Source organism: Carassius gibelio, chromosome A4 (genome assembly GCF_023724105.1).
Source record: "Carassius gibelio isolate Cgi1373 ecotype wild population from Czech Republic chromosome A4, carGib1.2-hapl.c, whole genome shotgun sequence".
NCBI classification, from domain to species: Eukaryota; Metazoa; Chordata; class Actinopteri; order Cypriniformes; family Cyprinidae; genus Carassius; species Carassius gibelio.
In genome coordinates, this window is record NC_068374.1 from 11,912,408 (window position 1) to 11,931,007 (window position 18,600).

At 37.9% G+C, this 18,600-nt stretch overlaps 1 protein-coding gene and 1 long non-coding RNA gene across 2 annotated transcripts in view; one reads left to right on the top strand and one right to left on the bottom strand.

The window, feature by feature from the left end:
- LOC127969489 (C-type lectin domain family 10 member A-like) overlaps positions 1 to 18,600 on the bottom strand; it is a 423,625-nt gene that overhangs the window by 285,867 nt on the left and 119,158 nt on the right. The window lies entirely within an intron of this gene.
- On the top strand, positions 9,498 to 12,048 carry LOC127970103 (uncharacterized). The gene is made up of 5 exons (XR_008156524.1): positions 9,498 to 9,587; positions 9,716 to 9,761; positions 10,191 to 10,282; positions 10,668 to 10,772; positions 11,815 to 12,048. It is a non-coding gene; the product is annotated as an uncharacterized LOC127970103 (long non-coding RNA).

Consider the following 18,600-nt stretch of genomic DNA (forward strand, 5'->3'; position numbering starts at 1 on the left):
GCTGTTCAGCTAAAATGATCTCCAATGCCTTAAAATGGAGAGCAAAACCAGAGAGACGTGGAAGAAAACGGAAGACAACCATCAAAATGGACAGAAGAATAACCAGAATGGCAAAGGCTCAGCCAATGATCACCTCCAGGATGATCAAAGACAGTCTGGAGTTACCTGTAAGTACTGTGACAGTTAGAAGACGTCTGTGTGAAGCTAATCTATTTTCAAGAATCCCCCGCAAAGTCCCTCTGTTAAAAAAAAGGCATGTGCAGAAGAGGTTACAATTTGCCAAAGAACACATCAACTGGCCTAAAGAGAAATGGAGGAACATTTTGTGGACTGATGAGAGTAAAATTGTTCTTTTTGGGTCCAAGGGCCACAGGCAGTTTGTGAGACGACCCCCAAACTCTGAATTCAAGCCACAGTACACAGTGAAGACAGTGAAGCATGGAGGTGCAAGCATCATGATATGGGCATGTTTCTCCTACTATGGTGTTGGGCCTATTTATCGCATACCAGGGATCATGGATCAGTTTGCATATGTTAAAATACTTGAAGAGGTCATGTTGCCCTATGCTGAAGAGGACATGCCCTTGAAATGGTTGTTTCAACAAGACAATGACCCAAAACACACTAGTAAACGGGCAAAGTCTTGGTTCCAAACCAACAAAATTAATGTTATGGAGTGGCCAGCCCAATCTCCAGACCTTAATCCAATTGAGAACTTGTGGGGTGATATCAAAAATGCTGTTTCTGAAGCAAAACCAAGAAATGTGAATGAATTGTGGAATGTTGTTAAAGAATCATGGAGTGGAATAACAGCTGAGAGGTGCCACAAGTTGGTTGACTCCATGCCACACAGATGTCAAGCAGTTTTAAAAAACTGTGGTCATACAACTAAATATTAGTTTAGTGATTCACAGGATTGCTAAATCCCAGAAAAAAAAATGTTTGTACAAAATAGTTTTGAGTTTGTACAGTCAAAGGTAGACACTGCTATTTTTTTGAACACACCCCTTTCAACTAATTGCCCAATTGCACAGCCTTAAGAGCGTGCATATCATGAATGCTGGGTCTTGTTTGTTTTCTGACAATCTACTGAACCTACTGGTAACTTGTTTGCCACGTAGCAATAAAAAATATACTAAAAACCTAGATTATTCTGGTTAGTCACATTGTACTGCTATTATTTTGAACAATACTGTAGATCTGTATATAGCATGATACACGTACAAAATACTGACAATAACACATATATATGCACAATCACAATGTCTTACTGGACTAAAAGGAGAAAGACTTTAGCCAGTGTACAACAGATAGAAAAGGAGATTTTGGATGAATACCAAACACAAACTGAAAACACTGATGAATCTAGTGTTCTTGGTCACAAGAGACAAAACTCTGACAAAAGTACAGAGGTACTTTTTTTGCAAGGGTGCTCAGTGCTGGATAGGCAACCTCATGTTCCTGCCACCATTGTAGTGGATCTGCCTCACTCTCCAAACATACAGACTGTAAAGAGTAAGGGGTTGCATCTTGGACAAAGAAGCTGGCTAGTGTTTTTTTCTTTTTAGCAATGTGGGGCACAGGATCTGCTATGGCACTCACTTGTGCGGACTGAGGCACAGCTTTGTCAACACCTGCAGAGCTCTCCTGATCACCCAGCAAACTCTGTGCTTCGCAGATGACCCTCTCTTTCAATGCAACCAGTTTCCCACTGCTGACATATTTCCCCCGAAACCGTGGGTCTATAAAGGAAGCAATGTCCAGCAAGTCACTGGTAGAGGGCTCTGAATACTTCTCATTTAAGTAAGTCAGGATGGTGTGTTTGATGGACTTTGTTAGCTCACTGTCACCTTCCTCAGGAGCAAGGAGGCTGCTGTTAAAGAGCTGGAGCATAGGTCTTACATAGGAGAGTGTCACATACTCCTCGCCTGACAAAGCGTCAGTGAAGTCATGCAGGGGCTTCAGTGCTCTTTGGATGGCCTCTAGCACCTCTATGTCTTGCCAGGTAAGAACCAGAGGTCTTGTTTTCTTGTCAGCAGACAGGACTTTGGCAAGAGCCCTTTTCCTGCTCAAGGACGCGTTCTATCATTTGTAGACGTGATCCCCACCGTGTGGTGGACTCCGTACTGAGCTGATGAGCTGGTAAATTCATCTGTGCCTGCACTTCGGCCAGCTCCCTCCGGTTTTTCCAGCTGTAGGAGAATGCGCTCACAGTTTTCTTGCAGAGAGAAATGGCCCGTGTGATACGAGGGTCTTGCATTCCATGACCTGTAACACAGTAAAAGCAAAAATGAAATATTGTTTTAAAATGTAGTTTAATAGCTCAAGACATGAATTATCTCTTAATTTTGTGACTGTATAAGTATAGTTTCTTTTTAATTTGTAATAAAGTTATTATTTTGACATTTACCTTTTTAATTATTCTGCAATACACTGTTTTTTTTTAAAGACCAGATTATTTGCCACAGTCCCTTCAACCCAACCAAACATTTCACACCGAAAACACTGAAAAAAATTATTCATTGAATTTAATAAAAACATTATGGTAAGTGATTGCACACAAATGATTTAACTTAATTTAAACAAATGTTATAAGTTGAACTGTTAAACGTTAACGTAATGCATTTGTTAAAATGTAGCTTAAATCAATTGTGCAACCACTTACCATAAAGAAATTGATTACAAAAACATTTTCAGTGTACATTTGTACTGTGCGCGCACACACACACACAGACACACGCACGCCCGACCATGTAAGACCAGGTATATTCCACTCACCAATCGCCAAATGTAGTCTGTGACCAAAACATTGCATCCTCTGCCAGTTGTTGTTTTGGACTGCGCAGACGATATTCGCTCCGTTGTCAGTGGTGATGTCCACGGGTTCATTTGGATTTAACATCCAGGTTGTTGTTACGTCTCTGAGGGCCTCTGCGATATTTTCCCCCGTGTGATCTTGTGGGAAATGTGTGGTTTGAAGGCATGCACTTTTAATCTTCCAGTCCAAAATATAATGTATGGTGACGCACATGTAAGGCTCGCATGTCCTGCTGCTCCACATGTCTATAGTCAGGGCATAGTCAGTAACCTTCTCTAATTCGGAAGCAAGGCGCTCTCTCTCCGTAGTGTACAGTCGCGGGAGTTCTTGTCTCGCAAAGTAATGCCGACTAGGTAAACTGTATCTCGGATCAAGTGTTTTTAGCATGCTTATAAAGCCACGTTGTTCAACGATGGAAATGGGTGCCATGTCCACCGCTATATGAAATGCCACGGACTTTGTGATGCTACACCACCTTGCGCTCTTTCTTTCATATTCTACACTCCACGTTAAAGCATTGTGTAGTGTTATCTGTGTAGTGTGTGGAGTGTTGCCAGTGGGTTTAGTGGCCGGGATCCTTAATCTGTTGCACTCCTCGTAAGCGAGTTTGTGTCTTGTCTGCAAATGGTGGAACAGGTTTGTGGTGCTAGAAGCTTTGGTTGGAACCAACTTGCGGCAATCACGGCAGTATACCTCTGTTTGCTGTTCGTCCGACGCCTTAAACCCGAAGTATCTCCATATAATGGAGCCAGTTGTCCCTTTTTTTGAGACGAGTTCTGGATCTGTAGCCTGCGGGCTGGTTGTGGGCGCCGCCATGTTAAATCAAATGAGATAACACGCGAGGGGAGGGAGAACAAAAGCAAGGGAGCGGGGGGCGAGCGGGAGCGAGCGAGCGAGCACAGCACAGAAAATGCAAACAAGCGTAACAAGTGGCGTAATCAAAATTAAATATAAACAATATATCGATATATACGATATGTCAAAATCCATATCGAGTTAAAAAAATATCTTGATATATCGTGAATATAGAGATATCGCCCACTGCTACTCTACGTACAGACTTTGATTATGAAATGATGAAAAATGAAGAACACCATTTGAGTAACAACTTAAGCCCCTTGACCGGACCAGTAAAAATGGTAACCCAGTTCCCAGTAGATTACATGCACACCTGCTGCCTCGGAGTGACAAGGAGATTAATACAAATGTGGATGAACGGAAAAAACCTTAGAACAAGGTTTCCATCACAGCGTATCCTAGGGATTACGGACAGACTTGTTGCTCTCCGTTCTTTTATGCCCCAAGAATTTGGCAGGAAGCCTCGTTCTTTGACAGAGGTGGATAGATGGAAGGCCTCAGAGTTCCGCCAGTTCATGCTATTCACTGGTCCCGTTGTTTTAAAAGGATTTGTTGAAAGAGAAATCTATGACAATTTGCTTCTCTTTTCTGATGGCATGTTTCTGCTGCTCAGCCCTGGCCTCTCTGATTCAATGACTGAATTTGCCAACAAGGCTCTTTTGTCATTTGTTAGACATTACAGCAGACTGTATGGCACAGACAAATTTGTTTTCAATGTCCACCAGGTTATTCATCTTGGAGAGGAGTATAAAGCATTCGTCACTCTTGATAACATATCTGCATTTCCATATGAGAATTACCTTGGAGGACTGAAACGATTGGTTAGAAAACCAGATCGTCCTTTACAGCAGGTTGTCAAAAGACTTTCAGAAATGATTCCAAAGGAAACTTACCAATCAAATGATGAATCCCATCTCTCATTAAGCTCAAAAGAGCTTAAGAAGGCACATATTTCTGATTGTGTTTTGTCACCTAAACAAGGAGACAACTGCATTAAAATTGACACAGACATTGCTATAATTAAGGACATAATCAAACAGAATGAAAGTGTCCTTTTAGTGTGTCAGAGGTTCCGAAAAACTGAATCGCTTTACACTTACACGTGCGACTCCTCTGCAATCAGATGTCACAGAGTCTCCGTCTTGAAAGAAAACACTGAATTGGTAGCTTTGTCCAGTGTGAAACAAAAATATGTCCTTCTTCCTGAAAATGAGAATTTGTTTTTTTCGCAATACCCATTCTCCAAATGCATAAAACTTTTGTTCACCTTAGAAACATGTCTTAAGATATTTTAAATGACAACTGATAGATTTGAGCCACTCTAGCAAAAGCCTTCTTTGTCTAAAAATGTAATCTTAATGCTGGAAAATGAATCCATATGGATCAAAAGGTTTTAGCCCAAGTCTTCTGAAGAGACACAATCACTTGAAATGGTGGAAAGATTTTATGCTTTGATTCAATTCTTTGTAAATTTTGGTTAAACACACAGAAAGTGGTTTTAAAAAAGGTAAGTTCAAAGGGAGAATTTTCAGAAGCACACTTCAGCTTCACCTCATCGTCAGGCGCGAGTCAAACGAGCACGGAAAAGCTACAGCAGCCAAATGAGCTTCAGTAGAACAACTGTGAACTGGGGTCTGATGAGATGTTGTTAGACTATTTGTCAGTAAAACTCACGGCGCACACTCTTCAACAGATGTACGCTGATATGTGGAGCACGCTCTAAATCACTTCATCATAAATAACCCGCACAAAAACTTTGAGCATAGGCTACATACCTCGTTCTGTCATCAGCAGGTGATAAATTCACCAAAAAGGTAATTAAAACTAAAAATGCATGTACGCAGCACACAAGAAGTCTCTCAAATGCATGTACTAAAATATATTCTGCAATTCGAGATGACCATATAAGGCACAAGATGATATGTATTTTTTATTTGTAATTTAATGCACAAATAAATGTGAACACACTTCACTTGTACTAGAAAATTTGCTAAAATTAAACCATTTAAATGCATAAAATAATTAATTTTATATTATGGCATTTATGACTGTTGACTTGGGCCTTTTTCAAATTTGTGTCACTATGTATGCCTCATCCAGGGGTATAAAATGTTGGAGAGCAAGCATTTGGAAGTTTCTAGGAGCTGAATAAACAATAAAGCTACAGTATAGTGCGCCCCTTTACTAAAAATACCTGGAGGTGAGGAATAATACAAAAATTGTCATATTCACCCAGTATTACTTGATCTAATTTGAAAAATATCTCAATTACAGTTAAGTAGAAATTAATTGTATTCAGTTGTGTTATAGGCACTAAACCAGTCCAGTATATTGTAATCAAACATATTTTTATATTGAAAAGCCCCTATGAAAACGTCCTGGCTCCGCCACTGTGTATTAAACATCATAACATCATCTTTTTCTGGCAAGAACCAGATATGGGTGTCATGTAAGGTAAATAATTTTTTTAAGGTAAATAAATCATTTGTATTTAATGGAATTACAATTTGACACTGTCTATTCATATTCACTTTGTTAGCAACAGACGTAATATATTTTATTTGTTTGTGCAGGGGTATTGTCCCCATACATGGCCAGGGGAAGGCACGCTCCGCCTATGGATTTAGATGTATTTAAACTTTTACAGGCATGTGATCAGCTAGAGAGAATAAAATCAGGAAAATCTGACCACGCAAACAAGCCATGCCCCAGCTATAAGAAAAATAAAAACATATTTTAGCACAATAAATTATATTTTTATTCTTATATAAAGATCTTATATTAATATTGCCTTAAAAAAAAGCAGCATTTAATAATCATGATAACAATATTATAATAATATTACGTTTTCATCACTTTTTTTATCAATTTAAAGCATCCATGCTATTATTTTCTAACCCTATAGTAATAATAACATAATCTATAATAATAATTATTTCCTAAATTATTATTATTATTATTATTATTGGCCTACTCAATCGTTTAAAAAAAAATTGTGATTACAATACTGACCAAAATAATTGTTATTATTACTTTTGCCATAATCAAGCAGCATATTTGAAAAAGCATGTCAAAACCTTATTCATAAACCTTTGCTTTGTTAGTAAGATTACTTATAATTGTTTTAGTGTAAAGCACTTTGAATTACCATTGTGTACGAAATGTGCTATATAAATAAACTTGCCTTGCCTTTAGTACCCTTATTAATGATTAATTAAATTTACTCTCACCTCACTTACCTTAAAATTACTCGAACAAGCTTCATGTAACAATCTACCCTGCCTGTCTAAAGAAACCCAGGACAATCAAAATTAATGTTACATGTCAGCAAGTATTGAAGCAACAATGCATGATCAGTTATTGTAAATGACTATAACATTTTTAAGAAATCTACATATTTAACATCACATAGGATATCACATGTACATTATCAAGCTGATAATTGTTAAATATGGTCTGAAAATCTACTAAGAGGTTTGGAAATTTGACTCTTAAAAATTATAGAACTTGAAAATGGAAAATGTGTAGGTACCCTGCTCATAATTTCACTGGTTCATATTTATCACAGAAAGTCGCATGAATTTTGACTCCATTCCAGCTGTCTCAAGTAACATTTCACTTGATATATGTTTCAATATTGTTGTTAAAAAATATCTTGCCTCTTTTACAGTTTTTCAAAGTAAGCTGAATTATACCACTGTCAGTGGTTTTCATGATAAAAATAAAATGTGGTACAATTTATATAAAATGTCAATCTTAGTCTCGCAGTTTTTCAAATTAGCTACCTGCACAGGCTATGGAGCACAGCAGGGAGCACACCAGGATACACACTACAGAGCACACCAGGATACATACTACGGAGCACACCAGGACGTTCGTTACAGAGCACACCGGATCACACACTACAGAGCACTCCAGGACGTTCGTTACGGAGCAAACCGGTTCACACACTACAGAGCACACCAGGACGTTCGTTACGGAGCACACCGGATCACACACTACAGAGCACTCCAGGACGTTCGTTACGGAGCACACCGGATCACACACTACAGAGCACACCAGGACGTTCGTTACGGAGCACACCGGATCACACACTACAGAGCACACCAGGACGTTCGTTACGGAGCACACCGGATCACACACTACAGAGCACTCCAGGACGTTCGTTACGGAGCACACCGGATCACACACTACAGAGCACTCCAGGACGTTTGTTACGGAGCACACCGGATCACACACTACAGAGCACTCCAGGACGTTCGTTACGGAGCACACCGGATCACACACTACAGAGCACTCCAGGACGTTCGTTACGGAGCACACCGGATCACACACTACAGAGCACACCAGGACGTTCGTTACGGAGCACACCGGATCACACACTACAGAGCACTCCAGGACGTTCGTTACGGAGCACACCGGGGAGCACACCGGATCTATGGCGTTTATTCAGTCTCAAAACTCGCGCACATAAAATCTAGGCGCGTGCACAGGATACGAGGGCAAAGAACAGCATCCGCGCGCAAAATGCCATCCTCGCGCAGGCGCGTTTCTGCTCCGCGAGCGCTCAGAAAGTATCCGCGCGCGTTTCTGCTCCACGCGCACGCACAAATACTGTCTCGCGAGCACGGGGCTGTGACGCACTCTCGCTCGTTCGGCTATCAAGATGAAATTTGAGACTTTGGAGGCGGGGCCAGTGGCTGATGTCTCGATGTCTCCGTTCTCCACTCATTTGATTGGTCACTTTCAACACCGATCAGGTGCAGTCAAGAGAAGATGAGAGGTTGAGAGAAGAAAGATTTTCATGGACCATCATGTCGGAAAATCAATTCACAAATCATCTTTCAGAGATCGCATTGTAATATTATTAGATGATTTTGATTTTGTTTCCTGTATGCACTGTAATTTTGCAAGTTAGCTATATTTTTGTCGTTAGTAAAACTAATAGCAGAAGTTTTCTGCCCTCCAGAAATTTGCTAAAGCTAGCTACCCTTTAGCTAAAACTGTTATATTTAAATAACTGGAAATTTACATTTAGCGGTTTTACCAAAGGGGTAGCTAGCTTTAGAAATGCAGTAATTTGTTGATTGGTAAAATTATTAGCGTACAAACCTGCGAATGCTAATTGGGAAAAATACATACATTATTTTCGTGATAAATTTTTTTTTCGACAAGTTTTAAACGGTGGTTTGTGTGTGTGAGACCATGAGACATTATTAACTATACTTTTTTCTGTCTTGCAACAGCTAAGACATCACATTTATCAAAGGCTTTTGCATAAAATAGAACTGGGATTCAACACAACACCACTGAATTTGGATTACTTCGAATTTGTTTGTCGTCAGGAGCTGTATCTTCTGCATGCCCTATCCAATCATGTAGAAGTACATCCTGCTATCACCCAGGCTTTGCAAGATCTCTTTGACCTTGTGAAGGCACAACTGGAACATCCAGACACATGTTTCACGGTGGAAGTTGCTGCTGGTACCACAGGGCGACCCAAAATTTTGATTGGAGAACAATGCTTGAAAGAAATGCTCCATACTCGACTTCCTGTGTCTTGCATAGCTAAACTGATGGGTGTTTCAAGAAGCACAGTCTTCAGACGAATGGAAGAGTACGAGCTCTCTGTCAGGAACATGTATAGTTCCATCAGTGATGATGAACTTGACGGTTTGGTTGCTTCAATCAAGAATCATTTACCAAACGCTGGCTACAGGATGGTCAGAGGGAGACTGGAGTCAATAGGCCATAGGGTTCATTGGAGAAGAATTGCAGCCTCCATGCATAGGGTTGATTCTGTGGGCATCATCTCTAGGCTGTCAAGTCTTGGCTGTGTTGTACGCAGAGTTTACTCTGTACCAGGACCCTTGTCTCTGGTACATGTGGACACAAACCACAAGTTAATCAGGTTTGTATTAAAGTCAAGTTTATTTGAAGTTAATTAATCTAAAGTACTGGATGGCTACTTCATTTTGGATTTCATAATACACATTGACATTGTTTTAATATGATATTTTATGCCCAATTGCTTTCTAGATACAACATTGTGATATTTGGAGGAGTGGATGGTTTCTCCAGGAAGGTAACTAGCTGCTGCTGGTTTTTAACATTTTAGTAATACCACATGTTGAACACGGGCTATACCAGCATAGACTTTGTGCCTTTGGTAAACATTCTTAAGAATAAAGATTTTTACATAACTTTTTAAATATAACGCTTGTAATGCTCAGACCTTAAATTCATTGAAAGTCTATAGACATAAACAGAGAGAAGTAGCTCCGGCTACAATCATGTTCCCGCAAGATGCATTGGCACTCAACCGGTTAATAAACAAAACTGCATACAAAGTTTACATAATTTACCTTTAAGTAAAGGGCACACAACAAACAAATTTCATAATAGAACTTGGTCAGTGTGCTTTGCTTGCTGAGCATACTCATGCTTCCTGAGAAGGAACCCTATCAGTTTTAACTTTGATGCCCTATAATTGTTTAAAATGTTTCTTTTGTAGATAATGTACTTGAATGCAGCCACAAATAACTGTGCATCAACGGCATTTCACTTCTTCCTTGAGGCAACTCACCTGCATGGTTTACCTTCAAGGTAGTTTATTTTAGAAAGTTAAAAAGCTACAGTGTTATCTATGTACTGTAGGTAAATAGGCTGGGAAAATTCAAATTGTTTAATATGAGCTTCATCTTACATGGAAAAATTTAGATTAATCTGACACTTTACTTGAGCGTAGTTTCCTAAAAGCAAAATGTCATTACAAAATAATTATTCTGTTTACACACTCATCCCACTGTACACACTCATCGTCCTTGGTTGTGGGTTTATATTGGATGACATTTATCAATTTATCAATATTGACTACTTCTTGAGGGTTGTGTTTATTAAACTAAGAAGTTACAGAACCATCATCAAAAATATAAATAAGTAGTTCAGTTAGGCCTAATTGGTACCATAATTACTGTGATTTCAGGGTAAGAGCTGACCAGGGAGTGGAGAACGTGGACATTGCCCGGTTTATGTTCACTGTCCGTGGCACTGATCGGGGAAGCTTCATCTCGGGAAAAAGTGTGCACAACCAAAGGTACAATTCATTTCTTAACTTGCATAGTTTTTTCCTGATATTCATACTCGTCCTCATATTTTATAACAGCGTACCTTTATGGTCAGGTATGTTATACACATGACAAACAAAAAAGAGTTGAAAGACTTCAGTCTTTGTTGCATTAATTTCCTGTTATCACTGTAAAGCTGTTTTGAAACAATCTGTAAAAAGCACTATATAAATAAAGGTGACTTGGCTTGACTTTAAGTACTGCTTCCCTTAAAGTAATAGTTCACCCAAAAATTTAAATTCTGTCATTTACTCACCCTCAAGTTGTTTCAAACCTGTATGAATTTCTTTCTTCTGCTGAACACAAAAGAAGATATTTTGAAGAATGTGGGCAACCAAACGGTTGATGTACCCCATTGACTTGCATAGTTTTTTTTAAATTTTGCTTTCTTGTTCAGCAGAATTAATAAATTCATACAGGTTTGAAACAACTTGAGGGTGAGTAAATGACAGAATTAAAATTTTTGGGTGAACTATCCCTTGAAATAATGCGTCTTCACCTGTCTTGTTCTCCATAAAATAAGTGTTAATACAACAGATTTGTTTACTGCAATCTTGTATTAGTAGTGGAATAAATAAACCTAATATCAATTATGTATTTGATGCTCTAAGACTAAGTAGTATAAAATACTCATAACCATTTAACGCATCTTGGCACATGACTAAGAAATTGCATAATAGAACTTGAGAAATCTGGCCAATGTCCTATGCATTGTCTTTTTTGTTAACCAGAAACTGTAACATTTTACCTGTTTGTCACCCAGATATTTACTTTAAACTACTATTATTAATGCCACATTTTCATAATCTCACTAAGTTCTTTAAACACAGTATATATGGTTTTACCACTTCCAAGATTGGGTGCTAGCCAGGTATGACATGGCACAACACAATTACACCATGTGATGCACCAACATAGTTTTCCAATTAGAAATGTATTGCCTGCTTGACTTTGGCACAATGTTGTTTTCTTACACTGTACTCAAGATAATTTTGTTTTAATCCTCTGTAGGATAGAACGATTATGGCGAGATGTGTGGATCTCAGTATCATCGAAGTACTACAATCTTCTGCACTCCCTTGAAGAAGATGACCTCTTGGACATTTCATGTACAGATGACATATTCTGTGTGCATTATGCAATTCTTCCAAGACTCAAAAGAGACTTGGAGATATTCACTGAAGGCTGGAACCACCATCCACTACGTACTGAGGGAAACCGGAGTCCGACACAGATTTGGGAAATTGCTCGGATGCTAAACACCAATGTGCATTCAGAGAACTTTGCAGTAAGTGGTTTTTTTTTTTTTCTAAAGAAAATTTATAAGACTTGGGACCAGATTTACTAACAGCTTGCCTTGATGCATTCATAGGACCTTCAAGAGCCAGACATTGACTGGGACACCGCTGTTGACTTTGATGGCCCTGACTCAGAAACTGGTGTTATAGTGCCTGAATACGAGTGCCCTCTGACTGAAGAGGAGATGACGGAACTCCAATCTTTGGTTGATCAAGCTGATCCAAACATTACTGATGAAGAGCTATACATTCTCTGCTATCAACACATAAAACGGCTGCGGACACACAGTTAACCTCTTCAGGTCTGATGTTCCAATCATTGCAAACACGTTGCCTCGTTTAGGTCCTCTAGTTAACGATCACATACATGCTAAGGAATTTTGCCTTAGCATTCTTTTAGTTTGTCTGTGTTTGAACAACAGTTTTGTAATGTATATTTGAAATATTGCAAACACTTTTTTTTTTCTTTTAACATTTTTTTAATTGCACAATTTCAATACATTTAACAGGTAACGATTTGTAATTCATGTATTTGAAATGCTTCTGAATTTCAAAAATGTGCATGGAAAGTATCAGAAATGTAAGAAAGCATTGATACTGCATACTTGATACAACACTCCTTAACGCTAATAAAGTACTACTAAAAACTACAAGGTTTTATGAATGCATACTCAAACATGAAAATTCTGTCGTTAATTATTCACCCTCATGTCGCTCCAAACCCGTAAGACTTTCACATTAATTATCACGGCCTGCGATAATTAATGTGATATGGCTCAGCTTGTCAGTGAACTACGGTTCTGTGTAGGAAATGCCGCTCCATCTGAAAGCAGGTGATGGCGATTTACTACTCATCAAGGAACCGGCTTTACTGACGAGATGCGCATAACAATGTCATGCGATATATCGCCCAGCCCTAGTTGACACAAAAATAGACTTATTGCGTGTTGGAGATATTTTGCAAATGAAGTGGTAAATAGTTTCAGAGTTCAGCTCCAACCCTAATCAAACACACCTGAACAAGATAATCAAGGTCTGAAAGGTTGCTAGAAAGCTACAGGCAGGTGAGTTTTTATGAGGGTTGGAGCTAAACTCTGCAGGACTGAAGCTCTCCAGGACCAGGGTTGGCCACCCCTGGTCTATAGAGTGACAGAAATCTCTCAGATCTCATCAAAAAGGTCTTCCATTTGTGTTCCGAAGATGAATAAAGTCTTACAGGTTTGGAACAACATGAGGGTGAGTAATGAATGACAGAATTTTTGGGTGAATTAACCCTTTAAAATTGTTCTGGAACTTTGCAGACATCAATTTTATCATTTTATACCTTCTGTACCTGACAAGTGTCTTTAGAATAAACCTGAACAATGAGAAGGTGAATTCTCCAACTCACTTCCTTTCTAACAGCGGCCAAATTCATACCCATGGACAATGGCCTGAGAGATAACACTTTTGAACTCTGCATAAGTCGTCAGGTGTGTAACTGGGAATGTCACTGAGCGGGAACAAGAATTAACCACAGGATAGCATATACTATGTGTACCATAGCGCACATGACAGTCATGGTCAAATTCCATGACAATTTTGAAATTTTCACGGTCTGCATGAATTAGTGGAACATGACCCTGTCCTGTCAGCCACTGGCAGAACCTGCCAACATTAACGTTCATGTCATTGATACGTGTTTCTGCCTTAACATCTTCATCTTCACCCTTCTCTTCAGGCATGTCTCCTCTGTTGCCCTCTTCTGAAAAAGTTATATAAAATCATTGTGAACAAAGTTCATTTAAAGGATGATTAAAAGCATCATAACTTGCCAATATAAGGTAATCAAGTTATAGCTCCTTGTTTGCTATGAAACAGGAAAACATTATTTCTATTACAAAGTAAAATTAGAAACTAATTTACTTTTAACACAAGTGTTTACTACAACTATTGATATAACCACTAATCCTACTAAGTTTCTACTGTATAGCTCGGGGGTGTCAAACAAATTTTTCAGTGAGGGCCACTTCAGCATTATGGCTGCCCTCAAAGGGCCGGTTATAACTGTAAGACTGTAAAATGTTGCTACTCCTTAACATTGTGTTGATTGACGTGGCGATTATGTAATAGGTAGGTGTGTTCGGAGGTATATCGCTGCTTGTGTATTTCGAACTTCGTTTTACCTCTAAACGAATAACGGGAAAAAACGTTGTCGTGAGTATATTGGTGCCTTTAGTGTTCTCTAATTTAGTATGGTAACATTAATTTGTACAAATTATTCACCTTCATCCTCCATGTCCTGTAAAAAGTCCTGCAAAAAGTTGACCACTCTGGACTCTCTCTGACGCCTCATTGTACCCTTTTCACTGAAGATTGGTGAAAGTGACTTTACTAGAAAATCGGCATCCACCTGAAGATTTGCAAAAGAGAAGAAAGTCATCCAGTGTTAAAAAAATAATAATAAAAAAGTTTTGGTAAAAATTATTCAATGCAGATTTTATAATGGACGGTATTTTAATTGCTTGCCTTGCAAAAAGATCCTGGAACAAACAGCTGTCTGCAGATCTCCGCTTCTTGCTGGACCAAGCTGAGGAGCCCATACAGTTTCATTCCAGAGCAGATTTGTTGCAGCATGGGAAGTAACCTCACTGTAGCGTGCAGAACTACAGAGCTGTAACAAAATTTAAAAATAAATAAATAAATAAATAAATAAAAGGCCAATTCTAGAATTTGAATTAAAATTAAAGGAAATGTCCTACCGCACAATGTCTTCCCTTCTTTGTATGGACACTGCCCCTGTGTATCCACATGACAAAATCCTGTCTGTGCACACCATCAGGGTTGCATTGTCAGCTGCATTAATCTTTAAAACACACAAAACCACACCTAAACTTCCACCTGAAATAAGAGACTTTAAATTAAGTTTACAAGAAAAAGGGTCCTTTTTGTTATTTTGAAACTACGTATCATTATGGACCGAAAGTATGGAATTAATAATGATGATATTTTAACATTTGCCACCTAAACATTAAATTATGATTCGCAATGCAATTTTTTCACATTTTAATTAATTACCTCTTTTATTAGTTCCACGAGTTCAGGGTCTGTAATGTCATTTTCAGTTATCGCTTCCTGATCGATTTCTCCAGTGGATATATAGTTGTAACACCACTGCATAAAAAAATTTGGGGGTGGTCCATCCTGTGCGATGCTGACAGCAAACAATTCTCCAATAGTCCTACAATCCAACAAATATATTACTGCAACATTGGGTAGCAATATCAGAATGAGTGAGTAGGGAGGTTACTTTTGAGAGATAAGTACAATAATCTGAAACATGTTTTGTAATGTAGGGGTGTAAAAATATATTGTCACAATATATCACACAAAAAATTGCAACTATGTATTGTGTATAGTTCACCAAAATGAAAATTATTGTGTAAGAATTGTTTTTACAGAGTTTACAGAGTTTTAGGGTAATTAGATTGCTCCCCCGTCCCCCTGCCCCCGCTGGACTGTGTTTAGATTATATTACTTCGGGTATCGCAATAGCATCATATCATGAGTTCAGTATTGATATGTATCGAATCGTGGCATGAGGGTATCGTTACACCCCTACTTGTATGTAAAACTCATTACATATAGTCCATCTAATGTTAATCTTTTTAAAACAACACACTTCTTGTAATGCAAGTATCTGTATGCATGTGAACAGTCAGTGTGAAATGCTTGGCTAACATGGATTCGGTATATAGAAAAGTGTCACTATGTAATTTCTATTTACAATTTTTATAACCTACTTGAAGTTTGTCCATGTCCGTCATTGAATACTTGGGGTTTTTGCCGTTATCCCCTCCCTCAAAGAACTGCTTCTCTATTCCTGCCATCATTTCTTTTCAGAATATGGAAATAGAGAACATAAAAAAAATAAACTTCATAATTCTGCTCTTGGTAGATAACAAACAAAAAAAGCCATACCGGTTAAAAATTCCTTCCTCAGAGCCCCATTGTCAATGCCAGCCTCTCCAATAAAAGAAACTCTAAGGGGATTTTTTGGTGAAGATTTTTTCTGTCGCTGCCACTGTTTTAAGCCTCTTCCAAGCATCTGATCCCTTGTAACACAAATGCTGAAGATGCTGGTTTCATCCATCCTTTCAGTAAGGATTTTGATGACATCAGCAATGCTTAATATTGGGAAGGAAAAAAAATAGGAGTTAGGGAAATTTCATATCATTACTGTCAAATTAATAAAACTTTCTGAAGAAAGCTTTATTTTGAAAGTACCTTTTAATCTCTTGATGTGCCTTAAATCGTTTTTGGGGCCATTTCTCTGTTCCATCAGTTTCTTTATCTAAGTTGATGGTCTCTGTTTCATCATAAGATCTGTTGGAATACATGCTTTAGTCATACTAAAAGATTGAGATAGTCTGTATTTCAGCATAACAGGATAAAACAACTGTTTGATACTTGAAATTATGCTTCAGAAGATGATAATGCATGAGAAAATTGAGAAATACCTTTCATCACAGATGCTTGCATGGATTTCAACAAAGTCACTGGGGTAAAACCGCTCACAAATTGGACAAGCCGTCTAAAATGTAGCCCAGTATTAATAAAATTTTTTATATTGTACACACCAAATATTTTGCCTGAGGGAAGTCCTAAACTAAAGATCATGGCACAGACGTGAAGAAATTATTATAAAGTCGTTATTTTTGTCAGCCGTTTCCTTCATCAGTCTAACTACTTGGTCCAGAAGATGTTACTGGGCCTTTTAGACTCTTTTTATTGCTTTTAATATCACATTCACAAGTAAAATAGTTAATGTTAACATAATTTTGTTATAACTAATTAACAAAGGCATTGAAAAGGTGGCCAAAGTTTATTTTTAGTTTAAACTAAACTACAATTTAGTTTATTGTAAGGAAAATTGTATTCATTGCATGCCTTGGACATGGACCATTTTTTTTCTTACTTGGACGTCAGGAACCTTGACACATGAAGGAAGATCTAAATCTGTGGAGTCCTTTAAAAGTAAGATGAGTGATAAAACAAATTAGAGTGTAACAATTATGAACAATAAACTTTTAACAGTAAATATGATCTAATTTGGAACATATATCAGACTTTATATTTCAGTTTCTAACAACTTACTGTCACAGACAGGCCAATATTGGGAGTGCCATCTGGAGAGTTGTCAATGGATGGCATAATGTCAATGGCAAGACTGGTTGATGGCAGGTCTTCATTATCTGGTGACCCCGGGAAATGTTCAGTCTGCAAGAAAACAAACAAATAAACAAAACAAACATATTAGCCAAAGGACAAATAAAATCTGATTAATTCATTTATTTAGAGCAATTGTTCTGGTTAAAATATTCCTGCCTGTTCATCGGAGTCAGTTGAGACCTTCACTGTCTCACAAGATGCCACATGTGCGGCTAATAACTGGACTGGCATGTTTTCTAAGCACGAATGGCATGTTGCTTTTGGCATTTTTTCGAACTCCTTTGAAGAGTAAGGAAGTGGTGTCAAATCAAGTGCTCCTTGCACTGGTACTATGTACAGAGTTGACTTCCCACGTGCAACTGAATTTAGGTAAATACCCGAATAACCTTCTGCCTCAGGGGGCACAATACACAATTTTCTTTGTCCACATCCCCCTACAAGAAAAAATAAACAAACATTTAATATTGTACAATTTTAAGTAAAGTAAATTTGCTGATAGACAATGTACATAAAGATAGGAAAATTAATTATCTTACCAACAGCCTTGTACAAAATCCATGCCCCTTTCAAATCAGCCATTTTAGTGTATGTCTCCTCAAGTTTTCTGGACAGCTGTGTATAATTAATATAAGTTTTCTGTTAAAGAAAAGCCTGTGTATAATGTCCAGTTGTCCACCCACCACAGATAACACAAAACTTATGTGGGAAACACTGGATTCCAAACATCAAGTTCTTGGAAATAGATTATATTACATTAAAATACCTGTAATCAGACTACAGTTACTTTTTTGATTACAGGATTACATATTCACACAAAGACAATAAATTATTCATAATTATTCATAATCACCCTAATTTTTCTTTTTAATCTTTTTAAATTTTAAAAAGCAGTCACAATTTAGATTAGGGTCCAATTCTCACTATTAACTAACCATTAACTACAACTTTTGCCTCAATAAACTCCTAATTACTGCTTAATTAATAGTTAGTAAGGTAGATGTTAAGTTTAGATATTATCGTCCCCCATCTTCAAGAAATGGCTAAAGACACATCTTTTTCGTTAACACTTGACCCATTAATACTAACACTTACTAGTCTATATGTCTATTTCAAAAAAACAAAATAAAAGTTTTGCTACATGTACTGTGCTGGACTAGCTGTGGCTGGACACGACTCACGGTACTTGCATATTTCTGCCCTATTGCTGGTTTGATTGCTTTTATTGTTCTCATTTGTAAGTTTCTTTGGATAAAAACGTATGCTAATTTATTAAATGTTAAATGTGCAT